Source organism: Triticum aestivum, chromosome 5B, assembly GCF_018294505.1.
Source record: "Triticum aestivum cultivar Chinese Spring chromosome 5B, IWGSC CS RefSeq v2.1, whole genome shotgun sequence".
NCBI classification, from domain to species: domain Eukaryota; kingdom Viridiplantae; phylum Streptophyta; class Magnoliopsida; order Poales; family Poaceae; genus Triticum; species Triticum aestivum.
This window is the reverse complement of record NC_057807.1, coordinates 69588935-69608282: the sequence shown is the minus strand read 5'-3', so window position 1 is coordinate 69608282 and position 19348 is coordinate 69588935.

Sequence of the window (19348 nt, the reverse complement as noted above, 5' to 3'; positions counted from 1 at the left end):
CCAAGACATGATTCGGAGCTGATGCATATAGTGCTATAAGTTTGGGGTGCCGCACTGTTGAAAGTGTTCGGACTTGTCTTGCCGTATTATGGGGTGCCATAAGAAGCCCCTGGCAAACTGAACGTACCAAGGTGTATGGATGCATCATTAAATAAACATTTATAGGAGAAATGTGCAAATAGGAATAATAAGCTAACGCTATATATTTTGTCCCATTGATGAATAATATGTTTAAGCGTATGTTTACAATGAGTGCGTTTAAGCATAAGTAAATAGGACTATTTAACATGTCCTATCCAAGGGTGGGCTGCATGTAGGTATATAAAACAGGTATAACGATCATGAACAGATTCCACCTGGGTATTTCCTTTGTGCGCAAAGCCTGTTGCCTCCTTGGTTTTTTCTCCTGTGTAAGTCCGACAATCCGGCTCTTCTGAAGAGGCTGCCCTAAAGCAGTGTACTGAAGGATAAAAAAGGGGGGTTATTAAAGTATGTTGTGGTTATACCGCACTGTTGACCAAGTCACTCTTGCGCCTCCGCCTATGCCCATGGTATTTTGAGTGCGTAATTGTGTACGCGCGGCACGAATGCTGCTTTGATGGGGCTTGAGAGGAGGCCAGACTACTAGTCGCGCTCTTGGCGTGCCTGGCGATCTTGTTGCGGGGTGCTCCGGACTCGCTTGACAGTGTTCGAGGTTGTCATCGCCGGATTGGTGGTTTGAAGGAGAAGGTCGCACTGTACTTCCGCCGCGAGGGCTGCAGTATGTTCTTCTGTACAGTGAGAGCGGTCCATGTTTCCGTTGACTGTTATGACCCCGCGAGGTCCTAGCATCTTGAGCTTGAGGTATGCATAGTGTGGTACCACATTGAATCTAGCGAATGCGGTTCATCCGAGCAGTGCGTGGTAACCACTACGGAAAGGGACGATATCGAAGATTAACTCTTCGCTTCAGAAGTTATCTGGAGATCCAAAGACCACTTCCAATGTTATAGAGCCCGTGCAACGGGCCTCTACTCCTGGAATTACACCTTTAAAGGTGGTTTTGGTGGGTTTGATCCTTGAAGGGTCGATGCCCATTTTGCGCACTATGTCCTGATAAAGCAGGTTCAGGCTGCTGCCGCTGTCCATAAGGACTCGCGTGAGGTGGAATCTGTCGATGATTAGGTCTAGGACCAATGCGGCTGAACCACCGTGACGGATGCTGGTGGGGTGATCCCTACGATCAAAGGTGATCGGACAGGCTGACCATGGGTTGAATTTTCAGGCGACTGGCTCCATCGCATAGATGTCCCTTAGTGCTCGCTTCCGTTCCCTTTTGGGAATGTGGGTGGCTGATATGTCTCCAACGTATCTATAATTTTTGATTGCTCCATGCTACTTTATCTACTGTTTTAGACAATATTGGGCTTTATTATCCACTTTTATATTATTTTTGGGACTAATCTATTAACCGGAGGCCCAGCCCAGATTTGCTGTTTTATGCCTATTTCAGTGTTTCGAGGAAAAGGAATATCAGACGGAGTCAAAACGGAACGAAATCAACTGGAGAAATTAATTTTGGAAGGAAAGACACCCGATGGACTTGGAGTGCACGTTAGGGAAGAATGGAGGTGCCCACGAGGGTGGGGGGCGCGCCCACCCCCCTGGGGCGCACCCCCCTGCCTCGTGGCCCCCCCTTCGGTCCACCGACGAACTTCTTTCACCCATATATACCTATGTACCCTAAAACTTCCAGAACAGAAGATAGATCGGGAGTTCCGCCGCCGCAAGCCTCTGTAGCCACCAAAAACCACTTCGGAGCCCTTCCCGGCACCCTGCCGGAGGGGGATCCCATCACCGGTGGCCATCTTCATCATCCTGGCGCTATCCATGACGAGGAGGGAGTAGTTCACCCTCGGGGCTGAGGGTATGTACCAGTAGCTATGTGTTTGATCTCTCTCTCTCTCTCTCTCTCTCGTGTTCTCTCTTGTGTTCCCTCTATGGCATGATCTTGATGTATCCCGAGCTTTGCTATTGTAGTTGGATCTTATGATGTTTCTCCCCCTCTACTCTCTTGTGATGAATTGAGTTTCCCCTTTGAAGTTATCTTATTGGATTGAGTCTTTTATGAGAACACTTGATGTATGTCTTGCCGTGATTATCTGTGGTGACAATGGGATATCATGTGCCACTTGATGTATGTTTTGGTGATCAACTTGCGGGTTCGTGACATTGGGAACCTATGCACAGGGGTTGGCACACATTCTTGACTCTCCGGTAGAAACTTTGGGGCACTCTTTGAAGTACTTTGTGTTGGTTGGATGAATCTGAGATTGTGTGATGCATATCGTATAATCATGCCAACGGATACTTGAGGTGACAATGGAGTATCTAGGTGACATTAGGGTTTTGGTTGATTTGTGTCTTAAGGTGTTATTCTAGTATGAACTCTTTGATAGATTAATCCAAAAGAATAGCTTTGAGGTGGTTTCGTACCCTACCATAATCTCTACGTTTGTTCTCCGCTATTAGTGGCTTGGAGTGACTCTTTGTTGCATCTTGAGGGCTTGTTATATTATCTATCTATGTTATTATTGTTGAGAGAACTTGCACTAGTGAAAGTATGAACCCTAGGCCTTGTTTCCTATCATTGCAATACCGTTTACGCTCACTTTTACCACTTGTTACCTTGCTGTTTTTATTATTTCAGATTACAAAAACCTTTATCTACTATCTATTTTGCACTTGTATCACTATCTCTTCACCGAACTAGTGCACCTATACAATTTACCATTGTATTGGGTGTGTTGGGGACACAAGAGACTCTTTGTTATTTGGTCGCAGGGTTGTTTGAGAGAGACCATCTTCATCCTACGCCTCCTACGGATTGATAAACCTTAGGTCATCCACTTGAGGGAAATTTGCTACTGTCCTACAAACCTGTGCACTTGCAGGCCCAACAACGTCTACAAGAAGAAGGTTGTGTAGTAGACATCAAGCTCTTTTCTAGCACTATTGCCGGGGAGGTGAGTGCTTGAAGGTATATCTTTAGATCTTGCAATCAAATCTTTTTGTTTCTTGTTTTAGCACTAGTTAGTCTATAAAAGAAAACTACAAAAAATGGAATTGAGTTTGTCTCATACGCTTCGTCTTTTTAATATCTTTCGTGAGTATGATGGAAAAGAAAATTGTGCCAAAGTGTTAGAAGAAGAATGCATTAAATTGTTTAGCACTAAATCTTTGAATGATGAGCATGATTGCAATGTTGTTAGTACGAATTACTTGAATATCCATGATGCTAATGATATGCAAAGCCACAAGCTTGGGGAAGCTATGTTTGATGAAGATGATATTTTTTGTCCCCCAAGCTTTGATGAGCAAATTTACTATGATGAAAGCATGCCTCCTATCTATGATGATTATTGTGATGACACGTATGCTTTAAAGAATAATGATAACCATGAAATTCTCATCTTGACCTTAATTTTCAATCATATGATAGTTATTTTGTTGAGTTTGCTCCCACTACTATTCATGAGAAGAATTTTGCTTATGTGGAGAGTAGTAAATTTTCTATGCTAGTAGATCATGAAAAGAATGCTTTAGGTGCTGGTTATATTTCTGAATTCATTCATGATGCTACTGAAAATTATTATGAGGGAGGAATATATGCTTGTAGGAATTGCAATAATGTCAAGTTTCCTCTCTATGTGCTTAAATTCTTGAAGCTATGCTTGTGTTACCTTCCTATGCTTGTTGATTATTGTTCCCATAAGTTGTTTGCTCACAAAGTCCCTATGCATAGGAAGTGGGTTAGGCTTAAATGTGCTAGTCATATGCTTCATGATGCTCCCATTATGTTTCAATTCTTATCTTTTATGTGAGCATCATTGTCATCATCATGCCTAGCTAGAAAGGCATTAAAGAAAAGCTCTTGTTGGGAGATAACCCAATATTTATCCTTACTGTTTTTGTGTGTCCACATGATTATTCTACTGTAGTAATCATGTTTTATAGGTTTTGTTTCAATAAAATGCCAAGTAAGACCTTTAGGATAGCTTACGGTGATAGTTGTGTTGATCCTGCTGAAAATCAGAAACTTTTACACCCAGTAAATTAGTTTTGTTAATTCACAGAAACGTGATTCTGATCTGATTCTTTTTGCTTTGGATTGGTAGACTAATTTCATAGAACTTCCCAATTTGGTAAAAGTTTTGGAGTTCCATAAGTATACGTTTGATACAGATTACTACAGATTGTTCTGTTTTTGACAGATTCTGTTTTCTATGTGTTGTCTGCTTATTTTGATGAATCTATGAGTAGTATCGGAGGGTATGAACCATAGATAAGTTGAAGTACAGTATATATTACACTAATATGAATTTAGAATGAGTTCATTACAATACCTAAGTGGTGGTTTTATTTTCTTATACTAACGGAGCTTACGAGTTTTCTGTCGAGTTTTGTGTTGTGAAGTTTTCAAGTTTGGGGTAAAGATTCGATGGACTATGGAATAAGGAGTGGCAAGAGCCTAATCTTGGGGATGCCCAAGGCACCCCAAGGTAATATTCAAGGATAACCAAGAGCCTAAGCTTGGGGATGCCCCGGAAGGCATCCCCTCTTTCGTCTACTTTCATCGGTAATTTACTTGGAGCTATATTTTTATTCACCACATGATATGTGTTTTGCTTGGAGCGTCATTTCCTTTTGTTAGTTTTTGCTTTATGTTAGTTAGAATAATGTTTTGCATCTTTAGTTCCAATAAGAAAGTCAAGGATAGCCTTTGCCATGCTTATTTTGCTAGTATACATGTTGCTGTTTGAAAAAAGAAAGTTTACGCTGTTGCAAAAATTCCCTAGAAAATTCAGAGAGTGGCATAATGTTGAATCTTTTTGCATATTGAGCTCTGATCAATTTATTACAGTGGGAATTTTATTTCATAATTTTTGGAGTTAGGGAAGTATGATGAATCTTGCATTCTTTACAGACTGTACTGTTTTGACAGATTGCTGTTATGGTTGCATTGTTTGCATATGTTTGCTTGTTTAATGATTCTATTTGAAGATAGGAGTATTAAATATGCAGAGGCATTTAGTATGCAATTTTGAATAATAATTTTAGTGATTTGTTACAGTATAAAATGATAAGGTTTTGCATTGGTTTATACTAACCTATCTCACGAGTTCTTGTTGAGTTTGTTGTGGATGAAGCTTTTCATAAAAAGAGAAACCATGATGTGAGAGGAATTAAGGAGACACAAAAGTTCAAGCTTGGGGATGCCCAAGGCACCCCAAGATAATATTTCAAGAAGTCTCAAGCATCTAAGCTTGGGGATGCCCCGGTAGGCATCCCACCTTTCTTCTTCAACAACTATCGGTTAGTATCGGTTGAGCCTAAGTTTTTGCTTCTTCACATGAGTTGTGCTATCCTTGCAATGTAGTTTTCTTTAGCTTTGCTTGCTGTTTGAATAAAGTATCAAGATCTGAAATTATTAAATGGGAGAGTCTTCACATAGTGACATAGTTATTTAGCTACTCATTGATCTTCACTTATATCTTTCGAAGTAGTTTTTGTTATTGCTCTAGTACTTCACTTATATCTTTTAGAGCATGGTGGTAGTTTTATTTTGAAGAAATAGATGAACTCTCATACTTCACTTATATTATTTTGAGAGTCTTAAATAGCATGGTAATTTGCTTAAATAATCCTAATATGCTAAGCATACAAGATTTGTAAGAATTCTTATGAGTGTGTTGAATACTAAGATAAGTTTGATGCTTGATAATTGTTTTGAGATATGGAGGTGATAATATCAAAGTCGTGCTAGTTGAGTAATTGTGAATTTGAGAAATGCTTGTGTTGAAGTTTGCAAGTCTCGTAGCATGCACGGATGGTTAAAGTTGTGTAACAAATTTGAAACATGAAGTGTACCTGGCTTGTGCATCCTTATGAGTGGCGGTCGGGGACAAGCGATGGTCTTTTCCTACCAATCTATCCCCCTAGGAGCATGAGTGTAGTACTTGATTTTTGATGACTTCTAAATTTTTGCAATAAGTATATGAGTTCTTTTGACTAATGTTGAGTCCATGGATTATACACACTTTTACCTTTCCGCCTTTGCTAGCCTCTTCGGTACCGTGCATTGCCCTTTCTCACCTTGAGAGTTGGTGCAAACTTCGCCGGTGCATCCAAACCCCGTGATACTATACGCTCTATCACACATAAACCTCCCTATATCTTCCTCAAAACAGCCACCATACCTACCTATTATGGCATTTCCATAGCCATTCCGAGATATATTGCCATGCAACTTTCCACCGTTCCGTTCATCATCATCATGACATACATTACTTTTGTCATACTGCCATTGCATGATCATGCAGTTGACATCGTATTTGTGGCAAAGTCACCATGCATTATTTTTCATACATGTCACTCTTGATTCATTGCACCATCCCGGTACACCGCCGGAGGCATTCATATGGAGTCATATCTTGTTCTAAGTTTCGAGTTGTAATCCTTATGTTGTAATCAATAGAATTGTGATGATCATCATTATAGAGCATTGCCCAAACAAAAAAACAAAAAAAAGAGAAATGCCAAAAAAAAGAAAGGCCCCAAAAAAAGAAAATAAATAAAAAGGGCAATGCTACTATCTCTTTTTCCACACTTGTGCTTCAAAGTAGCATCTTGTTCTTCATGTAGTGAGTCTCATATATTGTGCTTCAAAGTAGCACCTTGTTCTTCATGTAGTGAGTCTCATAAGTTGTCTTTTTATACTAGTGGGAATTTTTCATTATAGAACTTGGCTTGTATATTCCTACGATGGGCTTTCTCAAATGCCCTAGGTCTTCATGAGCAAGCGAGTTGGATGCACACCCACTAGTTTTCTTTTGTTGAGCATTCATAGCTCTAGTGCATCCGTTGCATGGCAATCCCTACTCCTCATGTTGACATCAATTAATGGGCATGTCCATAGCCCATTGATTATCCTCGTCAATGTGAGACTTTCTCCTTTTTTGTCTTCTCCACACAATCCCCATCATCATATTCTATTCCACCCATAGTGCTATATCCATGGCTCACGCTCATGTATTGCGTGAAGGTTGAAAAAGTTTGAGATTATTTAAGTATGAAACAATTACTTGGCTTGTCATCAGGGGAATAGAAGTTGGGAACATCTTTGTGTGACGAAAATGAAGCATAGCCTAACTATATGATTTTTGTAGGGATGAACTTTCTTTTGCCATGCTATTTGAGAAGACATGATTGCTTTGATTAGTATGCTTGAAGTATTATTATTTTCATGTCAATATAAACTTTTGTCTTGAATCTTTCGGATCTGAATATTCATACCACAATTAAGAAGATTTACATTGAAATTATGCCAACTAGCATTCCACATAAAAAATTATCTTTTTTTATCATTTACCTACTTGAGGACGAGCAGGAATTAAGCTTGGGGATGCTTGATACGTCTCCAACATATCTATAATTTTTGATTGCTCCATGCTACTTTATCTACTGTTTTAGGCAACATTGGGCTTTATTATCCACTTTTATATTAGTTTTGGGACTAACCTATTAACCGGAGGCCCAGCCTAGATTTGTTGTTTTATGCCTATTTCAGTGTTTCAAGGAAAAGGAATATCAGACGGAGTCAAACGGAACAAAATCAACTAGAGAAGTTAATTTTGGAAGGAAAGCCACCTGATGGACTTGGAGTGCACGTCAGGGAAGAAGGGAGGTGCCCAAGAGGGTGGGGGCGTGCCCACCCCCCTGGGGCGCGCCCCCCCTGCCTCGTGGCCCCCCTTCGGTCCACCGACGTACTTATTTCACCCATATATACCTACGAACCCTAAAACTTCCAGAACAGAAGATAGATCGGGAGTTCCGCCGCTGCAAGCCTCTGTAGCCACCAAAAACCTCTCGGGAGCCCTTCCCGGCACCCTGCCGGAGGGGGATCCCATCATCGGTGGCCATCTTCATCATCCCGGCGCTATCCATGACGAGGAGGGAGTAGTTCACCCTCGGGGATGAGGGTATGTACCAGTAGCTATGTGTTTGATCTCTCTCTCTCTCTCTCGTGTTCTCTCTTGTGTTCCCTCTATGGCACGATCTTGATGTATCCCGAGCTTTGCTATTGTAGTTGGATCTTATGATGTTTCTCCCTCTCTACTCTCTTGTGATGAATTGAGTTTCCCCTTTGAAGTTATCTTATCGGATTGAGTCTTTTATGAGAACACTTGATGTATGTCTTGCCGTGATTATCTGTGGTGACAATGGGATATCATGTGCCACTTGATGTATGTTTTGGTGATTAACTTGCGGGTTTGGGTTGGCACACGTTCTTGACTCTCCGGTAGAAACTTTGGGGCACTCTTTGAAGTACTTTGTGTTGGTTGGATGAATCTGAGATTGTGTGATGCATATCGTATAATCATGCCCACGGATACTTGAGGTGACAATGGAGTATCTAGGTGACATTAGGGTTTTGGTTGATTTGTGTCTTAAGGTGTTATTCTAGTATGAACTCTTTGATAGATTGATCCGAAAGAATAGCTTTGAGGTGGTTTCGTACCCTACCATAATCTCTATGTTTGTTCTTCTCTATTAGTGGCTTTGGAGTGACTCTTTGTTGCATCTTGAGGGCTTGTTATATTATCTATCTATGTTATTATTGTTGAGAGAACTTGCACTAGTGAAAGTATGAACCCTAGGCCTTGTTTCCTATCATTGCAATACCATTTACGCTCACTTTTACCACTTGTTACCTTGCTGTTTTTATTATTTCAGATTACAAAAACCTTTATCTACTATCTATTTTGCACTTGTATCACTATCTCTTCGCCGAACTAGTGCACCTATACAATTTACCATTGTATTGGGTGTGTTGGGGACACAAGAGACTCTTTGTTATTTGGTTGCAGGGTTGTTTGAGAGAGACCATCTTCATCCTACGCCTCTTACGGATTTATAAACCTAAGGTCATCCACTTGAGGGAAATTTGCTACTGTCCTACAAACCTGTGCACTTGCAGGCCCAACAACGTCTACAAGAAGAAGGTTGTGTAGTAGACATCAGTGGCATAGATCATGTTGACTGTTTTCACCTAGGGAGGAAATTTATTCTGTCCCCCTGTGTTCGGACGCCGGGGCTCCTCGTCATCGTCGCTGTGCAGCCCCTTGTTCCTTGTTTTCGGTGTTTATTTTACCGGCCTGTTTGAACACCCAGCAGTCTCTATTAGTGTGGTTTGCTGGCTTGTCCGGGGTGCCATGAATTTGGCACGAGCGTTCCAGTATGCGGTCCAGACTGGACGGTCCCTGGTTGTTTCTTTTGAACGGCTTTTTTCGCTGATCGGATTTGGATCTGCTGAATCCGACGTTGACTGCCGTGTCTTCAGCGTTTTCGCCGTTGTTCCGTCGCTTATGTCTGTTGCGCCGAGGCTTGCCATTGTTGTCGCGGACATCCGAGGTGCCGGAATGTGGCGTGGTGCTACTGCGAGCCAACCAGCTGTCCTCGCCCACGCAAAAGCGGGTCATTAGTGTCGTGAGTGCTGCCATGGACTTGGGTTTTTCCTGGCCGAGGTGTCGGGCGAGCCACTCATCACGGATATTATGCTTAAAGGACACCAAGGCTTCAGCGTCTGGACAGTCGACTATTTGGTTCTTTTTAGTTAGGAACCGAGTCCAGAATTTCCTGGCTGACTCTCCGGGCTGTTGAGTAATGTGGCTCAAGTCATCGGCGTCCGGTGGTCGCACGTATGTGCCCTGGAAGTTGTCGAGGAACGTGTCTTCCAGGTTTTCCCAACTGCCAATGGAATTTGCTGGCAGACTGTTTAGCCAATGCCGGGCAGGTCCTTTGAGCTTAAGGGGAAGATATTTGATGGCATGTAGATCGTCTCCACGCGCCATGTGAATGCGGGGAAGGAAATCTTCGATCCATACTGCGGGGTCTATTGTGCCATTGTATGATTCGATGTTTACGGGTTTGAACCCTTCTGGGAATTCATGATCCATCACTTCGTCAGTGAAGCAGAGGGGGTGTGCGGCGCCTCTGTGTCGGGCTATGTGGCTACGCAGTTTGAATGGGTCTGGGTGGCTGTATTTGGCTCGGCCGGACTTGTTTATAGTGTGTCCGGCGTGACGATCATCGTCGCGTGTTGGGGCTCGCCCCCGTGACCCGTAGATCGATCTTGGCTGTCCTGCTTTGTTTTCCAGTATATCTTTCAGGTCTTGCCTATTGCCCCGGGCCGTAGTGTATTGGCATGGGGGTGCGGACTGGTATTCGGGCTGATATGCCATTTTATCCCGGCCACGAGGTGGCCGGTCAGCCGTGTGGCGCTCGAGTCCATATTCCTCGGCTGCCAGGACTTCAGTCCATCTGTCTGTGAGCAGGTCTTGATCAGCTTCGAGCTGCTGCGGCTTCTTTTTTAGGCTCCTCACAGTGGCCATGAGCCGGCGCTTAAAGCACTCCTGCGCCACGGGGTCCTCAGGCACGCCGAACTCGTCGTCACCAAGGCTAACCTCGTCTTCGGAGGGGGCATGTAGTTGTCCTCCTCCGGATATCCGTCCGTCGCTTGTTCGTCTGGGTTGACCTACCCGTCTTCCTGTTCGGCCTGCTTGAAGGTAGGCTGATCAGGGTTGTATTCGTCTTCGGCACCATCCGGATTGTTTTCGTCTCCTGTGGCGGTATTGCTGTGGCGGGGCTTGGAGCGGCGCCGACGACGCCAATGCTTTGCTTTCTTACCTGAGGGGTTATCCACCGTTGCCTCATCGCCATTGGTTTCCTTCGGAGTGTCCATCATATATATATCATATGAGGAGGTGGCTGTCCACCGCCCCGTGAGCGGTGGTTCTTTTTCTTCTCCTGCATCGTCGTCCATACCGTCGATGTCTTCAGAGTCGAAGTGAAGACGTCAGTTAAATCATCGACCGTGGCAATGAAGTGGGTGGTGGGTGGGCAACGAATTCCTTCGTCGCCTGCTTCCCACTCGAGCCGGACATAGTTCAGCCAAGAGTCTCCTGACAAAGAGGGAGACTTTAACGAGTTCGGCATGTTGCTCAAGGGCGAGTGCTGGAAGATATCCGCAGCGGTGAACTCCATTATCGGAGCCCAACCAAGTTCGGCGGGCTCAGGAGCGCGCAGACCTGAACCTACAACCGGATACGAGTCCGGGGTCCGGTGTCACAGGCTTCTTTGGAGGTGAGGCATGTCCTCGGCTCTACCGCTGATGAGTGTGCAGCCCACGGGACGGGGTCCATCCACCCACCCTTGGGCAACGCAATCTGCTCCGGATTTAGGTCCGGGGCTACTGCAGGGGTGATATCCTGAGCATTATCCGACAGCAGGTCTAAGCCGTGCTCATCGTGATTGTCCGGCGCCCCTGGCGCAGGCCCGAACCCGTTGAAGATCAAGTCTCCGCGGATATCGGCCGTGTAGTTCAAGTTTCCGAACCTGACCTGGTGGCCAGGGGCGTAGCTGTCGATCTGCTCTAGTTGGCCAAGCGAATTGGCCCGCAGTGCGAAGCCGCCGAACACGAAGATCTGTCCGGGGAGAAAAGTCTCACCCTGGTCCGTGTTGATAACGATTGTAGAAGCCATCAAGCCTTGCAGCGACGACACAGAGGAACTCTCAATGAAAGCACCAATGTTGTGTCAAAACCGGTGGATCTCGGGTAGAGGGTCCCGATCTGTGCGTCTTAGGCTGATGGTAATAGGAGGCAAGGGACACAATGTTTACCCAGGTTCAGGCCCTCTCGATGGAGGTCAAACCCTACTTCCTGCTTGATTGATATTGATGATGTGGGTATTACAAGAGTTGATCTACCACGAGATCGTAGAGGCTAAACCGTAGAAGCTTGCCTATGATGATTATGATTGTGATCGTCCCTCTAAGGACTAAACCCTCCGGTTTATATAGACACTGAAGGGGGCTAGGATTTACACGGAGTTGGTTACAAAGAAGGAAATACAATATCCGGATCGCCAAGCTTGTCTTCCACGCAAAGGAGAGTCCCATCCGGACACGGGACGTAGTCTTGAGTCTTGTATCTTCACGCTCCAATAGTCTGGACAAAGTATATAGTCCGGCTGTCTGGATACCCCCTAATCCAGGACTCCCTCAGTCTCCATCAACATGGATGTAAGATAGCACCATCTATTGGAACCACGACAAAAACATCCATGTCTCCTATTGCATTTGCACTCTCCAAACCCTTCCCTTTACATTCTTGCAAGTAGCATGCTTTACTTTCCGCTGCTCATATACTCTTTGCATGCTTGCTTGAATTGTGTTAAGATTGCTTGAACCGTGCTAAGTTGCTAAAATCTGCCAAGAACTAAAATTGGGAAAAGGATAGATTTTTATTTGGTCAAGTAGTCTAATCACCCCCCTCTAGACATACTTTTGATCCTACAACATCTTCACCAGCACCCTCTCATCTCAAACCCTAGTTCATCTCTTGTATCCAATCTTTGTATCCAAACCTCAGATTGGTACCTGTGGGTTGCTAGTAGTGTTGATTACTCCTTGTAGTTGATGCTAGTTGGTTTACTTGGTGGAAGATCATATGTTCAGATCCAATATGCATATTAATACCCCTCTAATTATGAACATGAATATGCTTTGTGAGTAGTTACGTTTGTTCGTGAGGACATGGGAGAAGTCTTGCTATAAGTAGTCATGTGAATTTTGTATTCATTCGATATTTTTATGAGATGTATGTTGTCTTTCCTCTAGTGGTGTCATGTGAACGTCGACTACATGACACTTCACCATTGTTTGGGCCTAGAGGAAGGCATTGGGAAGTAATAAGTAGATGATGGGTTGCTAGAGTGACAAAAGCTTAAACCCTAGTTTATGCGTTGCTTCGTAAGGGGCTAATTTGGATCCATATGTTTCATGCTATGGTTAGGTTTACCTTAATACTTCTGTTGTAGTTGCGGATGCTTGCAATAGGGGTTAATCATAAGTGGGATGCTTGTCCAAGTAAGTACAATACCCAAGCACCGGTCCACCCACATAGCAAATTATCAAAGTACCGAACGCGAATCATATGAACGTGATGAAAACTAGCTTGACGATAATTCCCATGTGTCCTCGGGAGCGCTTTCCTTCATATAAGAGTTTTTCCAGGCTTGTCCTTTGCTACAAAAAGGATTGGCCATCTTGCTACACCTCATTTACTTTCATTACTTGTTGCTCGTTACAATTTATCTTATCACAAAACTATATGTTACCGATAATTTCAGTGCTTGCAGAGAATACCTTGCTGAAAACCACTTATCATTTCCTTCTGCTCCTCGTTGGGTTCGACACTCTTACTTATCGAAAAGGCTATGATAGATCCCCTACACTTGTGGGTCATCAAGACTCTTTTCTGGCGCCGTTGCCGGGGAGTGAAGCGCCTTTGGTAGGTGGAATTTGGTAAGGAAAAATTTATATAGTGTGTTGAAATTTACTGTCACTTGTTACCATGGAACATAATCCTTTGAGGGGTTTGTTCGGGGTATCTTCACCTCGTTCGGAACCACAATTAGTTACCCCTCAACCTACTGAACCTACTGAAAATGTTTACTTTGAAATTCCTTTGGGTATGGTAGAGAAACTTCTAGCTAATCCTTTTGCAGGAGATGGAACATTGCATCCCAATTTGCACTTAATCTATGTGGATGAAGTTTGTGGATTACTTAAGCTTGCAGGTATGCCCGATGATGTTATCAAGAAGAAGGTCTTCCCTTTATCTTTGAAGGGATATGCATTGACATGATATAGGCTATGTGATGATATGGGATCATGGGACTATAAGCGATTGAAATTGGAATTTCACCAGAAGTTTTATCCTATGCATCTTGTTCATCGTGATCGTAATTATATATAAATTTTTTGGCCTCGCGAAGGAGAAAGCATCGCTCAATCTTGGGGGAGGCTTAAGTCAATGTTATATTCATGCCCCAATCATGAGCTCTCAAAAGTGATGATTATTCAAAAAAATTATGCTCGGCTTTCTGACAACAATCGCTCCATGCTCGATACTTCTTGTGCTGGTTCTTTTATGATGAAGACTATTGAATTCAGATGGGATTTATTGGAGAGGATTAAACGTAACTCTGAAGATTGGGACCTCGACGAAGGTAAGGAGTCAGGTATGACACCTAAGTTTGATTGTGTTAAGTCTTTTATGGTCCGTAAGTTTAGCACTAAATATGGACTTGACTCTGAGATAGTAGCTTCTTTCTATGAATCTTTTGCTACTCATGTTGATCTCCCTAAGGATAAGTGGTTTAGATATAATCCTCCCATTGAAGCAAAAGTAGTTGCACCTATTAAAGTTGAAGAAAATACTATCACTTATGATGATCCTGTTGTTCCTACTGCTTATGTTGAGAAACCACCTTTCCCTGTTAGAATTAAGGATCATGCTAAAGCTTCAACTGTAGTCAACAAGAGTAATATTAGGACACACAAACCCCCTAAGCAAATTAAAGTTGAACCTAATATTGCTATGGTTAAAGATCTCTTGGCTGATAATATTGATGGGCATGTTATTTATTTCTGTGAAGAAACTGCTAGAATTGCTAAGCCTGGTGCTAAGGATAAACATAGACCTATTATAGGCATGCCTGTTATTTCTGTTAAAATAGGAGATCATTGTTATCATGGCTTATGTGATATGGGTGCTAGTACTAGTCCAATACCTCATACCTTATACAAAGAAATTATGCATGATATTGCACCTGCTGAGATAGAAGATATCGATGTTACAATTAAGCTTGCCAATAGAGATACTATTTCACCGATTGGGATTGTTAGAGATGTTGGAGTCTTGTGTGGGAAGGTTAAATATCCTGCTGATTTTCTTGTTCTTGGTTCCCCACAAGATAGCTTTTGTCCCATTATATTTGGTAGACCCTTCTTAAATACTGTTAGTGCTAGGATAGACTGCGAAAAGGATGTTGTTACTATTGGTTTGGGTGATATGTCTCATGAGTTTAACTTCTCTAAATTTCGTGGATAACCCCGTGATGAGGAATTACCTAGTAAGGATGAAATTATTGGTCTTGCTTCTATTGCTATGCCTCCTAATGATCCTTTAGAACATTATTTGCTCGACCATGAAAATGATATGTTTATGAATGAAAGAAGGAAAATAGATGAAGTATTCTTTAAATAGGGACCTATTCCGAAACACAACTTACTTGTTGAAATCCTAGGGGATCCTCCTCCACCCAAGGGTGATCCTGTGTTTGAGCTTAAACCATAACCTGATACTCTTAAATATGCCTATCTTGATGAAAAGAAGATATATCATGTTATTATTAGTGCTAACCTTTCAGAGCATGAAGAAACGAAATTATTGAAAACTCTAAAGAAGCACCATGCTGCTATTGGATATACTCTTGATGATCTTAAGGGCATTAGTCCCACTCTATGTCAACACAAAATAAATTTGGAGAAGGATGCCAAACCAGTTATTGATCACCAACGATGGCTAAATCCTAAGATGAAAGAAGTGGTAAGAAAGGAAATATTAAAGCTCCTTGAGGCAGGTATAATTTATCCTGTTGCTGATAGTCAGTGGGTAAGTCCTGTCCATTGTGTCCCAAAGAAGGGAGGTATTACCGTTATTCCTAATGATAAAGATGAATTGACCCCGCAAAGAATTATTACAGGTTATAGGATGGTAATTGATTTCCACAAATTAAATAAAGCTACTAAAAAGATCATTACCCTTTGCCTTTTATTGATCAAATGCTAGAAAGATTATCCAAACATACACATTTTTGCTTTCTAGATGGTTACTCTGGTTTCTCTGAAATACCAGTGTCAGCTAATGATCAAGTAAAGACCACTTTTACTTGCCCTTTCGGTATAGACGTATGCCTTTTGGTTTATGTAATGCACCTGCTACCTTTCAAAGATGCATGATGGCTATATTCTCTGACTTCTGTGAAAAGATTTGCGAGGTTTTCATGGATGATTTCTCAGTTTATGGATCCTCTATTGAGGATTGTTTGAGCAACCTTGATCGAGTTGTGCAGAGATGTGAAGAAACTAATCTTGTCTTGCATTGGGAGAAGTGCCACTTTATGGTTAATGAACGAATTGTCTTGCAGCATAAAATTTCTGAAAGAGGTATTGAAGTGGATAAAGCTAAAGTTGATGCTATTGAAAAGATGCCGTGTCCCAAGGACATCAAAGGTATAAGAAGTTTCCTTGGTCATGCCGGTTTTTATAGGAGGTTCATTAAGGACTTCTCAAAAATTTCTCGGCCTCTGACTAATCTATTACAAAAAAGATATTCCTTTTGTCTTTGATGATGATTGTGTAGAAGCATTTGAAATACTTAAGAAAGCATTAATTTCTGCACCTATTGTTCAGCCACCCGATTGGAATTTACCCTTGAAATTATGTGTGATGCTGGTGATTATGCTGTAGGTGCTGTTCTAGGACAAAGAGTTGATAAGAAATTTAATGTTATACAGTATGCTAGTAAAACTCTAGAAAATGCCCAGAGAAATTATGCTACTACTGAAAAGGAATTCTTAGCAGTTGTATTTGCTTGTGATAAGTTCATACCTTATATTGTTGATTGTAAAGTAACTATTCACACTGATCATGCTGCTATTAAATATCTTATGGAAAAGAAAGATGCTAAACCTAGACTTATTAGATGGGTTCTCTTACTACAAGAATTTGATTTGCATAATATTGATAGGAAGGGAGCTGAGAACCCCGTTGCAGACAACTTGTCTAGGTTAGAGAATGTTCATGATGACCCACTACCTATTGATGATAGCTTTCCTGATGAACAATAAATGTCATAAATGCTTCTCGTACCGCTCCGTGGTATGCTGATTATGCTAATTACATTGTTGCTAAGTTTATACCACCTAGTTTCACATACCATCAAAAGAAAAAGTTCTTCTATGATTTAAGGCGTTACTTCTGGGATGACCCACATCTTTATAAAGGAGTAGATGGTGTTATTAGACGTTGTGTACCTGAGCATGAACATGAACAGATCCTATGCAAGTGTCACTTCGAAGCCTATGGAGGACACCATGCTGGAGATAGAACTGCACATAAGGTATTGCAATCCGGTTTTTATTGGCCTACTCTCTTCAAGGATGCCCGTAAGTTTGTCTTGTCTTGTGATGAATGTCAAAGAATTGGTAATATTAGTAGATGTCAAGAAATTCCTATGAATTATTCACTTGTTATTGAACCATTCGATGTTTGGGCTTTGATTATATGGGACCTTTTCCTTCCTCTAATGGGCATACACATATTTTAGTTGCTGTTGATTATGTTACTAAGTGGGTAGAGGCTATTCCAACTAGTAGTGCTATCATAGCACCTCTATTAAGATGCTTAAAGAAGTTATTTTGCCAAGGTTTGGAGTCCCTAGATATTTAATGACTGATGGTGGTTCACATTTTATTCATGGTGCCTTTCGTAAAATGCTTGCTAAGTATGATGTTAATCATAGAGTTGCATCTCCATATCACCCACAGTCTAGTGGTCAAGTAGAATTAAGTAATAGAGAGCTCAAATTAATTTTGCAAAAGACTGTTAATAGATCTAGAAAGAATTGGTCCAAGAAACTTGATGATGCATTATGGGCTTATAGAACTGCATACAAAAATCCTATGGGTATGTCTCCGTATAAAATGGTTTATGGCAAAGCATGTCACTTACCTCTTGAACTATAACATAAAGCATATTGGGCCATTAAAGAGCTCAATTATGATTTCAAACTTGCCGGTGAGAAGAGGTTATTTGACATCAGCTCACTTGATGAATGGAGAACCCAATCCTATGAGAATGACAAACTGTTTAAAGAAAAGGTTAAAAGATGGCATGACAAAAGGATACAAAGGCGTGAGTTTAATGTAGGTGATTATATATTGCTATACAACTCTCGTTTAAGATTTTTTGCAGGCAAACTTCTCTCTAAACGGGAAGGTCCTTACGTTATCGAGGAGGTCTATCGTTCCGGTGCCATAAAAATCAACAACTTTGAAGGCACAAATCCGAGGGTGGTGAACGGCCAAAGAATCAAACATTATATCTCAGGTAATCCTATAAATGTTGAAACTAATGTTATTGAAACCGTAACCCCAGAGGAATACATAAGAGACACTTTCTGGAACGTTTCAGACTTCGAAAAGGATTAGGTATGTGGTATCGTAAGTAAACCGACTCCAAAACAGTTCTAATGGCAATATTTCTCCGTTTTGGAATATATAAGAAAATAGGAAAATAAGTAGTCCGGGAAGGACACGAAGCTTCCACGAGGGTGGAGGGCGCGCCCTACCCCCCTGGGCACTCCCCCTACCTCGTGGGCACCTCGTGCGCTTTCCGGACTCCGTTTTCTTGCATGTACTCCTTTTGGTCGGTAAAAATTCACTATATAATCTCCCGAAGGTTTTGACCACCGTATCACGCAAATATCTCATGTCCTTGTTTCGAGCAGTTTTTTGTCAGGGTTGTCAAGGCTAGGCATCATGTCATCTCCCTCCTCCTCCAACAATGAGGGCAACGATGCTTGGCTAATGAAGATAGAGCTAAAGAGAGAAGAACCCTTGGAGATCAACAAGGATGATGGGATCAAGAAGGCCAAGGAGGACCAAGTTCCGGCAGCAGAAGACATCCTTCAACTTGATCACAATCTTCTTGCCCCAACTGAGATTGAAGCTTTCGAGATGATCGAGTTAGCTCGTATAAAAACAAGTATCTCACATGTGAAAATATTTTGTTGAAGGAGCATATCATCACACTCAAGGGCATTATCCGCAAATTGGAGGATCTCCTACGCTCGATGTGTGATTATCCATCATCACCAACACCTTCTTCACCAACAAAGAAGAACTGAGTATCTGGCATGGGCACTCCCCTTGGCAACTGCCAAGCTTGGGGGAGTGCCCTGGTATCGTATCACCATCACTTTTACCTTTACCATTTTTCTTAGTTCGATCCTTTTGGTTATATCTTGATCTAGTAGAATAAAGTTTATTATGATCTAGTTGTGAGTTTTGCTTTATGATCCTTCTATGTAATCGAGTCCATGAGCTATATATAGTAAAGATTAGTGTTGAGTCAAGGGCTTGATTATTTTGCTATGATCTTGAGGGAACAAAATAAAAGGGAAGAAATAAAAAGAAATAAAGAGATCATATGGATCTTATGGAGAGTAATGAGCTCACATATAAAGAGTATGATGAATAAAAAGTTGTTGAGAGTTGACAAACATAGTTTTGGTCATCATTGCAATTAATAGGAAGTAATAAAGAAAGAGAGGTTCACATATAAATATACTATCTTGGACATCTTTTATGATTGTGAGAACTCATTAAAATATGAC